General features: G+C 34.1%; 1 long non-coding RNA gene across 1 annotated transcript; it reads left to right on the top strand.

Annotated features, from left to right (window-relative positions):
• On the top strand, window positions 3,100-4,726 carry LOC108662572. The gene is made up of 3 exons (XR_001928457.1): window positions 3,100-3,127; window positions 3,732-3,812; window positions 4,686-4,726. It is a non-coding gene; the product is annotated as an uncharacterized LOC108662572 (long non-coding RNA).

Raw genomic sequence — 17,795 nt, forward strand, 5'->3', positions numbered from 1 at the left:
TTTGATCGCACACTTGTGATAGAAAGTTAGTCTTGTTAATTGTGGTATAGACTCAGAGGAAAGCCACACAATTGTGAATAATTGAGGTAGTAGCTTTAAAGGTGGAAGAGTTACTGGGATAAAGTGAATTCAAACAGTTGAAATGCCACAGTACTGACTATCAAATGCTATCACGTTAAGAACCCTTAATGGCTAGAAAGCAAGAGCAAACTGTGAGCGGCATAAAGATTGGACTCATGAGATTGAAAAATGGTCAATGGTTTTGATGTCAAGTTTTGTCATTGGAGTTTTAAGTGCATTGGGGGAGTGTTAAGATGAATAATATGATGACTGAAGTCAAATCTTAAGAAATAAAGAAGACAAGAGATTAAGTCTTATTAAAGACTAAAGAGGAAACGAGTGAAAAGTTAGATGAATGCATGCGATACTGATAAGAGATGTCAATACCAAGTGAGGAAATGTAAATAAAGATTTCAATAATGAAATAGCAAATGAGTTTATATAGAATATTGTTATGAGAATATACTGATCTTGTCTTGACCTTGTTGAAAGGAAAGGATTAGTAACAACACAAAAAAACTAGGTGACATGTTGAAACCCTTGGAGATAAATTGAAGCATGAGTAGTTGGGCATGCCTTTATGGAAATGATATACTTGGTGTATAAAAGAGCAAATAAGTGATTAAGTGTTTCAAGAATGTTAAAACACCTTTGGGAAAGAATTATAAGTTATACATGATGAGCATAAGATTCGTGACTTTGAAACTCGTTAAGGAGCCAAACGGCTAAGTCTTGGGTTAAGTGATCACTTGTTGTGAGACATAAGTTTAAGATAGATATCCCCAAGGAAATACTCAAGAGAAGTTCTGCCTTGGATCTCTTGAAAGCAAGCACTAAGTTATGTGGTTATAAAAAGGAAGCTGTAAGTTGAGAATGATATTAGTATTGACATTGAAAATACTTGAGGAGAATCTAGTTTCAAGTCTTGCAATTTCAAGTACAATTTGTAAATTGGTTAAGGGAAAATGATGTTATATTCATATGAAAGAGTGGAACAAAGGATGATAGAAGTTGACCTTGATAATGAAGTCAAATAATGAAACTTTCCTAATATATTATGGAAATTAGAATTTGAAAATGCTTGAGGCATACATGATTCAAATGAGTCTGAATTTTAAGTGTCAAATCAATATCGGAATGCAAGAAGGATACAAGGTAATGTAGAGGCATGAAGAATAATTGAGGAAAAAGGATGACTCTTAAGAATTGTGGTATTGCATAAGATGCAATGATCAAGTTAAGATAAATCTTTGAGGCATCAATGAGATTATAAAGCATACACGCATTATAGATTATAATTCAATGGAGATGACATTGTGATGCAATGATATATAGTATAAGGAAACTTAAGCATATAATTGGAGATGATAAAAAGAGAGTATAAGTATGTAAATGATGTGGAACTATGCACAGGCATGATGAGAATTTGTATGAATTATGAAGATTATTCTATTAAATCTTGGTTATGGATGGGAATGAACAAAGAGAAATTAGTCTGAAGGCATTTGAAAATAGAGACCCGTATACATAAAGAGAAATATAGACACTTGAATGTGCGTGTATACGTGTGTGTGGAGTTAGTGATGTACCCAATTAAAATGAAGAATGGTTTTAGTGGTTCGAGATCTGAACTCAATATATTTGATGAGTTGTATAGATAATGTAACGATCCAGAATCTTATCAGAAGTTGATTTATGATGACCTAAGGAATTTTGGGGAAATAGTTAAGGGAATGTAATCTATAGTACGGTTAAGCCATATGAGATGGATTAATAGGATTAAGAAGATTGAAATTTCCTAAATGCGAGGTAAACATGAAGTATGTGGAAATAATTGAAGCCTTTAATCTTCCCTAACACTAAGGATATGTACAGGAATGAGTATGGCATGTTAATGATGCCATAAACTACACAATAGTGTATGAGGATAGGATGAATGAATGAAAGTCTAGAAATTTGATATGGAATGAAGTAATAAGATAGTGATTGATATACCTAAATAAGTATAAAATGCGATCGAAATTAGTATGATTGAGATAGAGTTATGGTTCAAGTTTAACGATAGTAATAGAAGCATGTTTGGTGTCTCGATATAAGAGATCATAGTTGTGAAGGTTACTGTTGATATGATTTTAAAAGATAATAATAGACATAAGTGAAGTACTCAAGTTGAATTAGAGGTAAATTAGGTGAACAAATCAAAATTCCCTATAAAGGGGAGGACATAAGAAGTCGAGCATTAGATAAGAAAACAATACCCCCACATTTTCTCTGAATTCAGTAAATGAAATTTTGAGGTCAAAATTTTATTTTAAGGGGGGTAGTGCTGTCAAGCCCGACTCTACAATATGTTTATTATGCCATTCTTACATAAGAATGCATGTTTGCTTACTTGGGTACTTCAAAAATCTTTAAAGGACGACAATGTACCAAATGGTACAATTAAGTTGAATTAAGCCTCGAACTAATTCAAATAGAGATTTTAAGATGAAATTGAGAATTTTAAAACCCCAGAATGACTTAAAATGGTGATTCGAAGTTTGAGGACCGATTTGGAGTCAAATTGGAATTTTCATGACCTAGGGGCAAAATGGTCATTTTGCCACCTGAGGTTAAAATTGGAATGTTGGAAGAAGTTTTTGATTAAGATTGACTATTTAGAACATAATTTGAGTTTGAGAAGTAAAAAAATTTAATTTCGGTATTTTTCAGAGCGTAAGGGCAAAATAGTCATTTTACACCCAAGGGGCAAAATTGTAATTTTGCACCACCCAACACTTGTCCAGTGCATGAATTTTACCTAATATTATTATGGATAATTGAAGGATTTTATGTGGTGGAGAAAGAAAGCTTAATAGTTAAGAATTTAAAAATGGACTAATGGTAAGGTGACAAGTGTCAAGCTTTTATTTCTTTATTATTTTCCTTATAAATTAGCACAAAACCAGCTTATTTCTCTTCATTATGGCCTGCCAAAGCAAGAACAAAGGAAGAAAAGAAAGAACAAGAACCCTAAGGTGAAAATTCAAGAGAAAATTGGTGGATTTTAAGTAATCAAGCAATCAAGGTAAAATTTCTTGATTTTGACTTGTGATCTACCTTTCCCATACATTCTTTTGCATTTTCCATGGTTGAATCACATGATTTCATGATGAATCCCATGCTGGCCGAACACTTAGAGGGAGGTTTTGATGCTTGATTTGATTAGATTTCAATGTATTTTAGTGTTTTTAGTTAGTTAGTGATGTGAAGCATGAAAAGCCAACAAGAAAAATTCACTTCCTCCCATCACCCATTATTGGCCGAATTCTCCATGTAGAACATTGATGATGATTTTGATTTTATTTCAAGTGATTGGGTTAGGAATTAGTGATTTATGGTGTGAGAATCAAGCTTGAAAAATTATATTGTTGATGCACCCACCATGGCCGAATTGTTCAAGAGAAAATGTAAGGATGATTTTTCCATATCTCAAGTTATTTAATTTGTGTTTGATGATTTGGGGTATTGAGAGAAAAATGGAATTAAATGGAGTTAAATTGGATATATTGGCCAATTAACCGGTGTATAAATCGAATTAGGCCAATACAGTTTTATTTAGGTACACAATTGAATTTTTTTAGNCAATTTAGCACAAATGTAGTAAATGGCTTATTGTGCATTATGTCTAGGTGATGAGCATTTTGGCAAAAGTAAAGAGATAGTACCCGAGGATCAAGAATCGAAGTACTCGGAATTCGACTTCCGAAATAGTGAGTAACCTTACTATCATTTTAATTATCTAAAGTGGTTTTTACCCGATTTTGTGATTTTATGGAAGATGAGTTTAAATGGTAAATCTTTATGTTTTATAAAAAAAATGTGTTTAAATGAAATGATTAAAATTGTCTTGAAATTGAAAGATGGTTTTGAAAATGGAGTAATTGGAGACTAATTGTTGTGCTATAAATCATGGTTTGAATTGAATGGCTTATGATAATATTGGCATGAATGGTTGATTTGGTAAATGTGTTGAAAAAGTATGAGCTGTTGATTTACCTTGAGAGGCTGTAAAATAAAATAATTTTCATGTCATGCTGTTGAGTTTTATTGAATTGGTGGGTTATATATTGGTCACTGTAGTGGACGGGTTTTGTAGACCAGCCTATTAGAGGGGCACGGTAACCCTATTATATTCTTACTTCAGTATGAGAGGGGTGGATCCATAACTCCTAAGGTTAACACTTTAGAGTTCACTTCACGCCAAACCACCATGTGAGGGTGAACTCAGCCAACGCCAAGGAACGACTATGTTTTCAAAATAAAAACATGATTTATGCGTACATAACTTTTTAACAGCCTTGGCGAACTCGGTTGGGATAGGCCTCGACCAAGGTATCCCTGATAACTGAGTATGATAATGATTTTGGAACGAGCCAAACTTTCAAGAAATCATAAGCCTCGTTATTTATTTTGGTGAAATGAATCTATTTTATCTTATTAAAATGAGTTCGAAATGCTGATAATCATTTTTATGCTAATCTGTTTAATCTGTCTTCATTTACTCAGCTTTAGATATTTTAGATGGTATTTGTTTCCTCACTGGGATTATATAATCTCACCACCCTCCTTTCCACCCATTTTAGGCTCAGGATAGTCGGTAAATAGCTCATTTCGTTGAGGGCTACAATTGGACTTGCATCCTCAAAAACTGTAGGTTTACCGCTTTTGATACTTTTGGTCGTTCATGGGCCCACATGTCATTGTAAATTAAATCTTATGGTTTGGTTATCTGTATTACAGTATGTATGAATTTCTTTAGCTTTTACGCTACAAAAACTATGTACCGGTAACTCTATAAATATTATTTTATAAGAAAATAGAATATTTTATTAAATATTTTTATTATATTTAAATAGTCATAATTTCATTTTAAATGAAAGTTTAGACGTTTAAACTTATTTTTGATTATGAATTATGTGTTTTATACTCGCATACTACATTTTAACTGGTTTCAAATCAAAATGCCCTTGTGAGATAGAAATCATTTTTTTTATTGATTTAAGTTGAAAATAGTTTAAAATATTTTAGAACATGATATTTGGCAGCGGTTACTCACAGGGGAAATGAGAAACTAATATTAAAGCCTTGCGGGGTTCCGGTTGACATTTCGGGTAATGAGTGTCGATCGGGACACGACGACGATTATCACTGGCTCGAGGGGAGTACCGAGTCGTGACATTTGGAATACTTTAGCAATAACAAATGTGGGAACAAACCAAGTTATGGAATCCAAAATAGGACTTCTCACACAGGACTATGAGCTATTTAGGATGCAAGAAAATGAGACCATAAATCAAATGTATGAGAGATTCGCAAACATAGTTTGAGGATTGAAGGCCTTTAGAAAAATTTTCTTAAATGTCCAATTAGTTAGAAAGATACTCTATAGTCTTCCCAAGTCATGGAGACCAAAAGTGACAACTATAGAGGAAGCAAGAAACCTAAATGATTTTAAGCTAAAAAAGCTTATAAGATTTCTATTTACCTATGAGATGACTCTAAAACATGAAATTACTGTAGATGATGGAAAAGAAAGAGGACATTAAGAAGAAAGGGATAACCTTAAAATCTAAAATTGAAGAAGATGAGAGGTACATAAAAGTTGAGAGTGAAGAAGATGAGGATATAGTCATGCTAGCCAAGAGGTTTAGTAAATTTATGAGAAACAACTATAGAGGTAAAAGACCCCTTAGAAGAGATATGCCAAAGGGAGAACATAGAAAGACCATTTAATATGCTATGAGTGTAGAAAAAACAAGACACATTAAATATAAATGCCCAAACAAGAAGAGTGTGCTAAAGAATTTCAAGAAGAAAGCCATGGTTGTCACTTTGAGTGATAGTGATGACTCTTAAGATGAAGAAAATGAAGTTGCCAACCTTTGCTTCATGGCACTTGAAGACACTAAGGTATGCTCTACTTCTCATGATTCTAGTTCATGCATTTTAGATCAAGATTCATATTCATTTGATGAACTACAAGATACATATGATGACTTAGCATTTGAATTTGAAGAAAAGACATTGAAATACAAGAACATCATATCCAAGCTTAAGGTAGAAAATGAATTTTTAGTCAAGAAAAAAATAGAATTAGAAAATATAGTTAAAGACTTGGGAATTGAGAGAAATAAGTTGAAAAGAAAAATGAGTACTTGCATTACATTTTCAAAATTCAATATGAGTCAACAAAAATTAAATGACATGCTAGAAACACAAAGAGCATTTTTGACAAAGAAGGAATAGGTTATGATGGTACTCAAAAGAAAACTCTTTTTAAAAATTTTTGTGTTAAAGGAAATGAATAACATGACTCATCCACTAGATGTATTTATTTTCATAAAGTTGGACATTCTACGCATTCTTGCCTTTTGAGAACTACCACTTATAGAGGTAAGAAAATCAAAAGTGTATGGGTTCCAAAAAGAACCAAACCTCCACATGGTAAGGTGGAGTGGGATCCAAAAAGAACCAAAGACACTAAATGATATGGACCCAAAAAAATTTGGATACCAAAGTCAAATGCTTGGATTTTGTCTTTGTAGGAAAAGCTCTAGGCACATGACTGGAATCAAGGAGTCTTTCGAGGAATTAAGCCCAAAGAAAGAAGGAAATTAACCTTTGGTGACAACTCAAAAGGTCACATTGAAGCTATTGGTACAATTGGTAAAAATTCCTTATCACAAATTGAAAATGTTTTATTTGTAAATGGTCATAAGCATAACTCATTGAGTGTCAGTCAACTTTGTGACAAGGGTTTTAGAGTCATATTTAAATCTTTGACTTGTCATGTTGTTGATATTAAGACAAATGAAACTCTCTTTGTTGGTCATAGACAAGGTAATACATATGTTTTTTTCTTGAATGATTTATCTTCTAACAATGTATGTTTCATGACTAAAAGTAATGAGGATAGTTGGCTATGGCAACGGAAACTAGAACATGCTAAAATCAATACCATTTCAAAACTATTGTCTTTAGACATTGTAATAAGGCTCCCTACTCTAAACTTTGAAAAAGATCAACTATGAGATGCTTGTGCTAAAGGCAAATATAGGAGAAGTTCATTTAAATCCAAAAAGGATGTAACTACTATCAGAGCCTTACAATTACTTCACATAGATCTTTTTGGACCAACTAGGACCACTAACTTAGCTAGAAAGAATTATGGTTTAGTAATTGTGGACGACTATGCTAGGTTTTCTTGGATATTTTTTCTTGCTCACAAAGATGAAGATTTAAAAATCTTCACTTCTTTTTGCAAAAGAGTTGAAAAGGAGAAAAGGTACAAAATAATAAATGTTAGAAGTGGCCATGGAAAAGAATTTGAAAACCTAGGCTTTGAGCAACTTTTTGATGAAAATGAGTATAGCCACAATTTTTTAGCTCCTAGGATTCCACAATAAAATGGAGTAGTGGAAAGAAAAAATAGAACTTTAGAAGAGATAGTTAGAACCATGCTATGTGAAAACAATTTACCTAGGCTATTTCAAGCTAAGGCCATTAATACTTGATGTTATATTGTAAATAGGGTATGGTTAGACCAACATTAAAGAAAACTCCCTAAGAACTCTATAAAGAAAAGAAACACAACATTGCTTTCTGTCATCCTTTTGGTTTTAAATGCTATGTATTGAACAATGGAAAAGACAACCTTAGAAAATTTGATGCTAAAAGTGATGAAAGAATTTTTCTATGATACTCCTTGACTTCTGAAGCTTATAGAGTGTTCAATAAGAGGACATTAATTGTTGAAGAATCTATCATGTTTGATTTAATGATGCTAATCCTTTTCTTAGAGAGGAAAATTATGTTGATGATGTAGGCATCCTTTAAAAACAAATTTAGGAGCTTGATTTCAATATTGAAGTATCTAAAGTGAATGAAGAAGCATAACAAAAAGAAGAGCAACAAATTAAACAAATTGTTGAAGAAAGTGAACCTAGCTATCCAATGGTAAGAAAAAAGGTTAATGAAAGTAAAACCATTAGTGATCCCAACCAGAGGGTAAGAACTACAACTAAAGCTCAAAATGTTTGTGAATGTGTTGCTTTTATCTCTCAAATTGAACATAAGAACATTGATGAAGCTTTATATAATGACTATTGGATACTAGCTATGCAAGAAGAATTAAATCAATTTGAAAGATGCCAAGTATGGGAATTAGTTTCTAGACTAAATAATTACCTAATTATAGACACTAAATGGGTTTTTAGAAACTCAATGGATGACAATGAAGCCATAATTAGAAACAAAGCTCGTTTAGTTGCCAAAGGATATAGTCAAGAAGAAGGAATAGATTATAATGAAATTTATACCTTGGTGGCTAGAGTAGAAGCTATTAGAATGCTCTTAGCCTTTGCATGCTATATTAATTTTAAATTGTATCAAATGGATGTTGAGAGTGCTTTCTTTAATGGACTAATCAATGAATAAGTGTATGTTCAACAACCTCTCTATTTTGAAAGCCTTACCTTTCCAAATCATGTTTTTAGATTAAGAAAAGCCTTGTATGGTTTAAAGCAAGCTCTTAGAGCTTCGTATGAGACCATATCAAAATTCCTAATCAAAAATGAGTTTAATAGAGGAAAGCTTGGTCAAACTCTTTTCATCAAAAGTAAGGCAAAGATAATTGAATTGTGCAAGTTTTTATGGATAATATTATTTTTAGTGCTTCTAATAAGCTTCTTTGTCAAAAGTTTGCTAAGACTATGCAAGGAGAATTTGAGATGAGCATGATAAGTGAACTAAATTATTTTCTTGGACTGTAAATCAAACAAAAGGAAGATGATACATTCATAAGTCATGCAAAGTATACAAAAGACATGCTAAAGAAGTTTGGTATGGAAGGCACAAGAACATATAACACACCAATAAGCACCTCAACAATGCTTGACAAGGGTGAAAAAGGTATGCCCCATTGATCAAAAGCTCTATGGATCTATGATTGGTTCCTTGCTTTATATCATCGTTAATAGACCAGACATGAGTTTTAGTGTAGGCCTATGTGCTAAGTTTCAATCATCTCTTAAAGAACCACATTTAAGTGTTGTCAAAAGAATTTTTAGATATTTAAAAAACACATCTAACTTAAAAATATGGTATTGTCAAGACTCAAATTGGAGAGCCGTGACCGACACGCACGAGCTTGGCAGACGAGCCCGTGAGACTTAAGGAAGCCTTCATACATTAGTCTTGATTAACATATTTCATTGATATAAGGCTTCATAGCCATCATCATTTCATAAAATTCTTTTATCTTATCATTCATGTTACCCACGTGACTTATAATCATATTCAGGATTTAAAAACACATTATCCACATAATGATACCTTGGCTAGCTCATCAAGTCATTCATAGTATTCTAATTACATAAACATAGGGCAACCAATGCCTACATAATTCCTTTAGAACACAACTTGACAACATAATGCGGAAGCATAAGCTCGATTATGACTCAAGGGAGTTAACTTGCCATAAGGGAAAGCCTATCAGACTCCAAAATGTTTGTCTATATGATGATGATGCTAGACCACCCGAACCTTGATGTCAATTTATCTGCACAATACAATCGAAGGGGCGAGTCATACAAATGCTTAATGAGTGAGAGCATAAGTTCAAAAGTAAATGAGTTGTGATAGTTGCTTCACATATCCTCTAAAATGCATACATTACAGTAAGACTAAACGTGAACATAATAGGACAAGTCAGACATCATTGGTCATAAACATCTTTTAATCATAATCATGGCAGTCATACTATGCTACATACATGTACACATTTTACATATGAAGGCAGCGTATCTTACCCTTACTATACTTGTCATATTTCATCATCATGGTCATCTATTAGCTTCATTTGTCATATGAATCGGCCCACCATATGGCCCTTTACGTACGTGATTAGTATACTTACCTCATAAGCACTCACATCGATGCTTCACCCTTAAGCTCCCTTAATTTGCATCACATCATCTTTCGTCAATATACATTTATGGCTTTTACCTTAAGCCTTTGCATTTATGTCATAATTCATAACCATAACATATCACAATTTACAATTACATTTCCTAAGGCATGTCGTTACGTAGTCACAACATCATATCATAGAGTCGTCCTCCCTGGACATAACATAGTCACGTGTGGTAGCCAACCGACGGACAACATAACATCATCATATCATGACAAGCCTCGAAGCAATTAGAGGAAGCATAGTCATCATCCGGAGTATTCTTAAAAGATGGAATCATGGCACTACAGGCAGGACAAAACCACCATCCCTGTAAGTGAAACATAACATCAATGCATAGCAGGCGAGAATCACAAGTGAGACGAAATCACCATCCTTACAAGCAACATACATAAATCCAAGCACAACAAGTGAGAATCGCAAGAGGGACAAAACCACAATTCCTACTTACCACCATCCCTGCTAGCTAGAACCATAGTCGTAAGGGGAGACTCACTTATCCTCATAACACATTATTGTCCATAATCATACACAGACGGATCATTTCATCATTTAAAAACATAGATAATCATGTTTCCTTCATAACGTAATTGACTATTCAAGTTCATACCATAATCACAACATATCATCAATAACATACTAATATCATCACATGATCATAATTATCAATCATGGTGCTAACGTGTAGTTTAATCTTAGAAAACCAACATTATACTTTAATTTCTCCATCTAGGACATAATCATCAGCATACTATCATACTTAGCCTAGGTGTAATCCTTCTAAGCACTTCACCTAGTTTCATAGCATGTATTAGTCTAGACATAGCATCTTCTAGACACAAATCACCCATACATAAAACACATAGCAATCATTCTATTATAGGGGGCATTCATGCTGTAGTACCTCGTACTTTGAGGTGGTGGCTAATAATGCTTTTCGACTGCTAATTGAGGTTGATTACCAAGTAAAAGGGGCAATTCAGAAGTGAACTTGTGAAACCTCGACCTCTATAGACACATAAGTAAAAGTAGATGCGATAAAATAGACTAGGGATAATTTCATCATTTTCTTTCATGAGCCCCTAGAAGTATGCTTTCAAACATTATTAAGGCTTAAGTAGGCCTAAGCCACAAATGAATAATGAAAATATGGATAAAATGATGAAGGAAATAGAGATAATGATGGTTTCCAAGATAGAGGTAAAATGGTCTTTGTGAGACCTCGACCTCTATAGGCTCGTAACTAAGCATAGACGCAATAATACGAGCTAGGGGTAGTTTCATCATTTCTTTAGTAAGCCCCTAAAAGTAAGTTTTTGAACAATATTAAGACCTAAGTAGGCCTAAGGCATAAATGAATGATGAAATATGAGTAATATGACGAAAAAAATAAAAATAATGATGATTCTCAAGGTAAGGGCAAAATGGTCATTTTTCATCTCGGATCAAGATTTTTAAGTTTTCATGAACTAAGTATTTCTAGATTATTATGGACCTTGTCCTAGTGTTAAAAGAGCAAAAAGATTGCATCAAGGATTGGAGATGAGCAAGCTAACTTGTTAAGGGCATTTTCGTAATTTAAGTGGAGTTGAATAAGCATGAGATATAAATGTCATCTTCCAGCAGCTTCTTCTCACATTTTCCAGCAGCTTCTTATTCTTCTTCCTTTTTCCCTCTCACATTTCTTCATCCTCCATGGGAGTTCTCTTCAAGCTTCCATAACTCTCTCAAGCTAGCTTCACTTTTCATGCTTTTGTGTACCCTTTCATAAAACCTTTGTGCTCTTTCACTCTTTCACTTTAAAACCCTTGAAAAATCTTACTTCCATACTTTCTCTCACTAGTTAGGTGTTTAGAGAGAGAAAAAGGGAGCTTTATAATAGTTTAGAGAATTATTGGAAAGAATTTCAAATTTACAAAGCTACCAAGGTGAGTAGTAAATTAGAGTTAATTTTTAGCGTTGAGAATGGCAATTTGGATGCTAGTTAGGAGATAGCCTTTAGAATTTATAATTGTATGAATTGAGTTAATTGTGATGCCAATGTGATGACAGGTTCTAACAAAGCCCCACCACCCCATTTGGACCAATAGAGGAAGTTGGAGTTGAGTGAGGATTTAACGAATACTAGTGAGTGAACTTGCATTTCAAAATTTTTTTTGGGAACATGAATATGTTTGCACAAAACATTTGAATGATTTTATCCAATTTTTCTTAAAAGTCTACCTAGGGAACAAGCATTTTGTGAATGTTTTTTTTATCTTGTGAAAATGTGCCATATAAATGGTTCATGTGTTATAGCAATATGTTGATATGTATAATATGCATTGGATGTTCGTTTTGTGTGATGATGATGACCTAGCCATGTGCATGTAGAAGTACACATGAGCTGATGATGACCCAGCCATGTGCGTGTAGAAGTACACATGAGCTGATGATGACCCAGACATGTGAGTGTAAAAGTGCATATAAGCTGATGCTGAACCAACTATGTGTGAGTGGGGAGTGCACATGAGCTGATGATGGTGGGATGGTAGGTATGATGATGTATATTTTATATATAAAAATGTGTTATAGAAAGTGCATGAGTATAATATATGGTTGTAATGCATATGAATCTTGAATGTAAACCTTGGAAATTTCTAAGCATGTTCAAGTTGATTTTGCCCTTACAGCTAAATGGCCTTTTCTTGAGAGAATGAAAAAATTGATGTTGTTGTCTTGTTTCTCACTGTAGCAAAAAACTCTTGGGTTTGGAGGGTTATATTGACTGGGTTCTCGCTGCAGTGAGAAAGTTGCTGAAGCTTCTCGCTACAGCGAGATTCATTCTTGCTACAGCGAAAACCTTTCTGTTTTGCTGCTTAAATTTTGCTGTAGCGAGATTCCATTCTCGTTGCAGCAAGAAACTTTTTGTCTTGCCTATTAGCTTGTTCAGTTTCTACCATATTTCCCACTTCTTTGGTACCATAGTTGAGCATGGACTTCCAACTTTAAGGAATTAAATAATTAAGTTTGAAATGAGGAGGTTTGGTGAAAAACCCTCAGGCAGCTGAGAAACCCTCGGTCAGTTGATAATTTAAGCCAAAATTCACTGCAGGGTAAATTCATTCTTGCCCTTTCCGCTGCAGTGAGGACCCGTCGTTTACTTGACTCGATTTGCTTGAATGTCTTTGAAGTTTTCACTCTTCAAATCCTTTGTTGAGCATGAACATTTTATCATCAAGTGATTTACTCATGAAGGGTTTAAATGAGGAGTTTTAATAAGAACCAAACTAAATTGCATTATTTTAAAGATAAATGCACCATGATTTCGTTAAATCTTCCTTATTGTATCCTTGTTCCCTTCTTTGTTCACTCACTAGGTTTATACTCACCATTTTTAACTTCATGTTTTCAGATCAAGAGGCAGTCGGTAACTAGGTCAAGGTGTCCTTATAGATTCATATCCTTGGTAGGTATCTTGGTATTTTCGTAGCCGCACCTTCACCTTGGTCACTTCACTGGAAGCCCAGAGTCATTTTTGTTATAAATACGTATATGGGATGTAAAGTACTAAGATATTGTTTTAGACAATTTATGTATATTTGATTGGTAATGCCACTATGAAATGGCAATGGTTAGCATTCTTTTGAGTTGTAATTAAGAAATAAAACCTTAGTAAATTTTGATGGAATTATGAATGGATCATATAGACAAGCTTGCTTGGGCTTAGTGGGCTATGTCCATTAAGTCCATGTGCCGATCATGGCCCGAAATTTGGGTCGTGACAGTCATTTTGCATCTCGAGTCTAAATTTTTAAGGTTTCGCGAACTTGAGTACTTCTAGACCATTATGGACTTTGTCTCAATGTCCAAAGAGTAAGTTGAGTCGAAGGAAAGAAGAAGACAAAGTCACCTTATGGAGGGCATTTTGGTAAATTACATGAAAAATTGGATAAACTTTAGATATAAATATCTAAAGCTCTAGCAATTTCCAGCAGCTTCCAGCCATTTTTTCTTCCTTCCCATCTCACGTTTCTTCATCTCCATGGGAGCCTCCCATAAAGCTTCCATAGCTCTCTCAAATTAACTTCAATTTACATGCTTTGGTGCATTTTCTTCATAGAACCTTTGGTGCTCTTGCACTCTCCCACCTTAAAACCCTCAAAAGTCTTTGTTCAGCACTTTCTCTCACTAGCTAGAAGTTTTAGAGAGAGAAAGAGAGACTTGTCATAGTAGCCTGAAAACTCTTGAAAAGGAGTTCAACTATAAATCCACCAAGGTCAGAGATGAGTTAGGGTTGATTTTAGGTGGTTAGAGATGGCTAATAATTAGAATTGTGGGCTGTTATATTTTTTATGATTATATTGTGTGTGTATAGGTTCCAACAAGGCCTCACATGTCCATTTGGAGCATTAGTTGAGGCTCGAGTCAAGCAAAAGAATCAATAAGACCGGTGAGTAAACCTGCATTAAAAAAAATGTTTTGGGGAGTGTCCACATGTTTAAATAAATCATTTGAAAGTTTTATTTGTTTTTGCTTCAAAAATATACTTGGGGAACAAGCCCTTGATGAAATGTGCAATATGAATAGTTCATGCGTTATCACATTATATTGATATGTGTATTATGCTTTGGATTCTCCTTTGTGTGATAATGATGACACAACTATGTGCGATGTGGGAGTGCACATGAGCTGATGATGACCCAGCTATGTGCGAGTAGGGAGTGTGCATAAGCCGATGATGACCCCAGTTATGTGCGAGTTGGTAGTGCACATGATGATGAATGAAGTGGGGTGGTGTACGTGTTTATATATGTTTATATATGTATATGTGATAGAAAGTTTATGATTATAATATGTGATTGAAATGAATAATGAGAAACTTGATTATTGTCAATGTGTTCACTTTGATGTGCAATATGGTATGAATGGATTTTGTGGCATGTGAAAATGCCTTAATTATCATCTGCCCTGAATCTCACTGCAGCGAGAATGCATTCTCATTGCAACGAGAAACTCTCGAGTGGTGAGGGCACAAACCAGCCCTGTTTCTCATTACAATGAAAAAAAATTCTCGCTGTAGTGAAAATGGATTCTTGCTGCAGCGAGAAACTCTCAAGTGGTTCCAAATTCTCTAGTGCAGTGCCTTCACTTTGACATGTATTTTGACCACATTTCGTTCATAACTAGGCAAAGTCGTAAACGTAAAAGTTGTAGCCCAGCCTCTTATCTTTCTAATGGTTGAAAACTTAGGTCAATTGGACTTTTTTAGTGGGAGATATTCTAGAAAAATCAAAACATATGCAAACTGAGACCGTTTCTCGCTGCAGCGAGAAACTTGCTGTCCTACTTGCTACCTTGCTTGATTTTGACATATTTTTCACCCATTTAACTTCATGGATTGATCATGGGTTTTTACAACACTATGAGGTTATTAATCAAAGTTTGAAATGATGGGGTTTTAGTAAGAAATTGAATCAATTGCATTGTTTTTGAAACAAGTGCTTCATGATTTCCAAGTTTTCCTTATCGATTGCTTGTTCCCTTCTTATGTTCACTCATTAAGTTTTATACTCACATTTTTAAACTTCATGTTTTCAAATTTGGAGGTAGTTGGGATCTAGATTGAGTTGTCCGCGTATGCTCGCCTTCTTAATAGGTACATGGCATCTCAGTAGCTGTACCTTCACCATGGTCACTCCGCTGACTGTCAAGGGTTTGTTACCTATGAACACGCATATGTAATGAAATCCGCTAGTATCCATGTTATAAGTCAAATTGGTATATTTGATTACTGATGCCATTAGGAGTTGGCAGACGAGTGACATTATTTGGACAAAATAAAATTGTAAGTATTGGTCACTATAAAATGTTATTGAAATATTTTAATAGAGAATTAAAATATGTGGTTTTAGAAATGATGGTTGGGAATGATGATCGGGATTGCATAAAAGGCTTGCTTAGGCTTAGTGGGCTATGCCCATTGGGCCCATGTGTAGGCCATGGCCCGAGATTTAGGCTGTGACAGATGCACACCTAGTCATCATGCTCCTAATTCATAGAATTTCCCACTCACCTCAACAACACTAGTGTTTCTCTTTCGATCCTTGTACAATTCAGCTCACTAAAGCTTCAATCTTAGCTTAGCAACTCAACATTTAGAATTTAGGTAGAATGCTTATTCCTCATTATCATCTAACATTAATAATGCAAGATCATCAACATTTATACCATAATTCTTTATTTTGTAGCCAAATCTTAGCTTTCAAAGAATTTCTAGCTTTTCAAAATTACAAAATTTCTAACTAATCAACCTTCATACTCAATTTCAGTTACTTTAACAAAAGGCTAAATCCCTTACCTTAGGCATTAATTTGGCTCACTTACACTCCAAATTTTCATCCACATTCAAGCACCGCCAGCCATAAGCTGAAACATAGAATTTCTACATTATTAACCATTTAAATTAAAAACCAATTGGTGAAAAGCTTTAATTTTACCTCTAGATTGGTTTTCTAGCTTCAAATCACCTTTTCCAAGCTTAAATTTCCACTTATGGGGTAGAGGGATCAAATAGCAATAAGAAGGCTTTTTATCTCCTTTGTTTCCTAAATGCGTGGATTGCCTAATGCCTTTTTATTTTTGCAAGTTTGCATGCATTTATCAATAGATGACATGCACCTATTGATAGATCCTTCACGGATCTTAACATTTTTGCCTCTCATCTATCGAAAGGTTTTTCGAGTCCATCAATAGATGGCATTCCATACAATTTCATTTCATTTTCGAGTCTATCAAGAGTGTTTCCATATAGTGTCATGGAATTAGTGGATGGCACAACCAATGCAAGGTTTAAGGTCAATGGTCATCAGCTAAAGCATTATTGGGGTGGTGACATAGATCATCGATACTTTTCTCTTAGTTTTTTTCAACCCTAACTAAGCTAAAACAAAAGTCTAGCTAAAGATGTTAAAGACAACACTATTTAGGAGGCAACCCAAGTCTTTTTTACTTGAACAATTTTTGTTTATTCATTAATTTTTTATTTGTTAGTAAATGTTAGTTTAATTTTGAATTTTATTTTTAATTTTCATTTTGCTAACTACTTGCTTTGGTTTTTTAGGTAAATAATAATAATTAATCATAAAAAGTAGGTGGTGATGGCCGTGACGCTAGTGCATCCCTCAAGTTCCATAATGGAACTCGAGGTTAGGGTGCTACAGCACCACACAACAAAATATATAAGGCATGGGCCGTTAGAGTTTTGTGGCATGTTAAGTCTGGCACTGCGGCATCATGTCAGACACACGACCTTATAAAAACCCTTTTTTCCCCCAATTTTTGGACCCTCATCAGCCACTTTTCATCTCTTTCTACCTCGCTTGGAAAATTTCACACATTTTACACTTACCCATTACAAAATCACTTTCAAACACCAATTTCTTTACATCAACCTTGAGTTTGGAGGATCTTAGTGCATTTCTACTTCCTTAGAAGCATTTAAATGTAAGAAATTGTGGTAAGTAATCCATTTTCTTTGTCTATTTTTTTTTATGGATTGATTTGTGTTTTGAAGATGGGTTTTTACTTAGAATTGATGGGCATATGATGGATTGGATAATGTAATGCATGGGTTTCATCAATTTTTGATTTATGTGTTTAAATGTGAATTTTCATGAAATAGGTATTGTGAATGCACTAAATTTCTGCACTTGGAATGAATTTAAATATTATGACAACTTTA

This window comes from Theobroma cacao, chromosome 6, assembly GCF_000208745.1.
Source record: "Theobroma cacao cultivar B97-61/B2 chromosome 6, Criollo_cocoa_genome_V2, whole genome shotgun sequence".
In the NCBI taxonomy this organism is placed as follows: domain Eukaryota; kingdom Viridiplantae; phylum Streptophyta; class Magnoliopsida; order Malvales; family Malvaceae; genus Theobroma; species Theobroma cacao.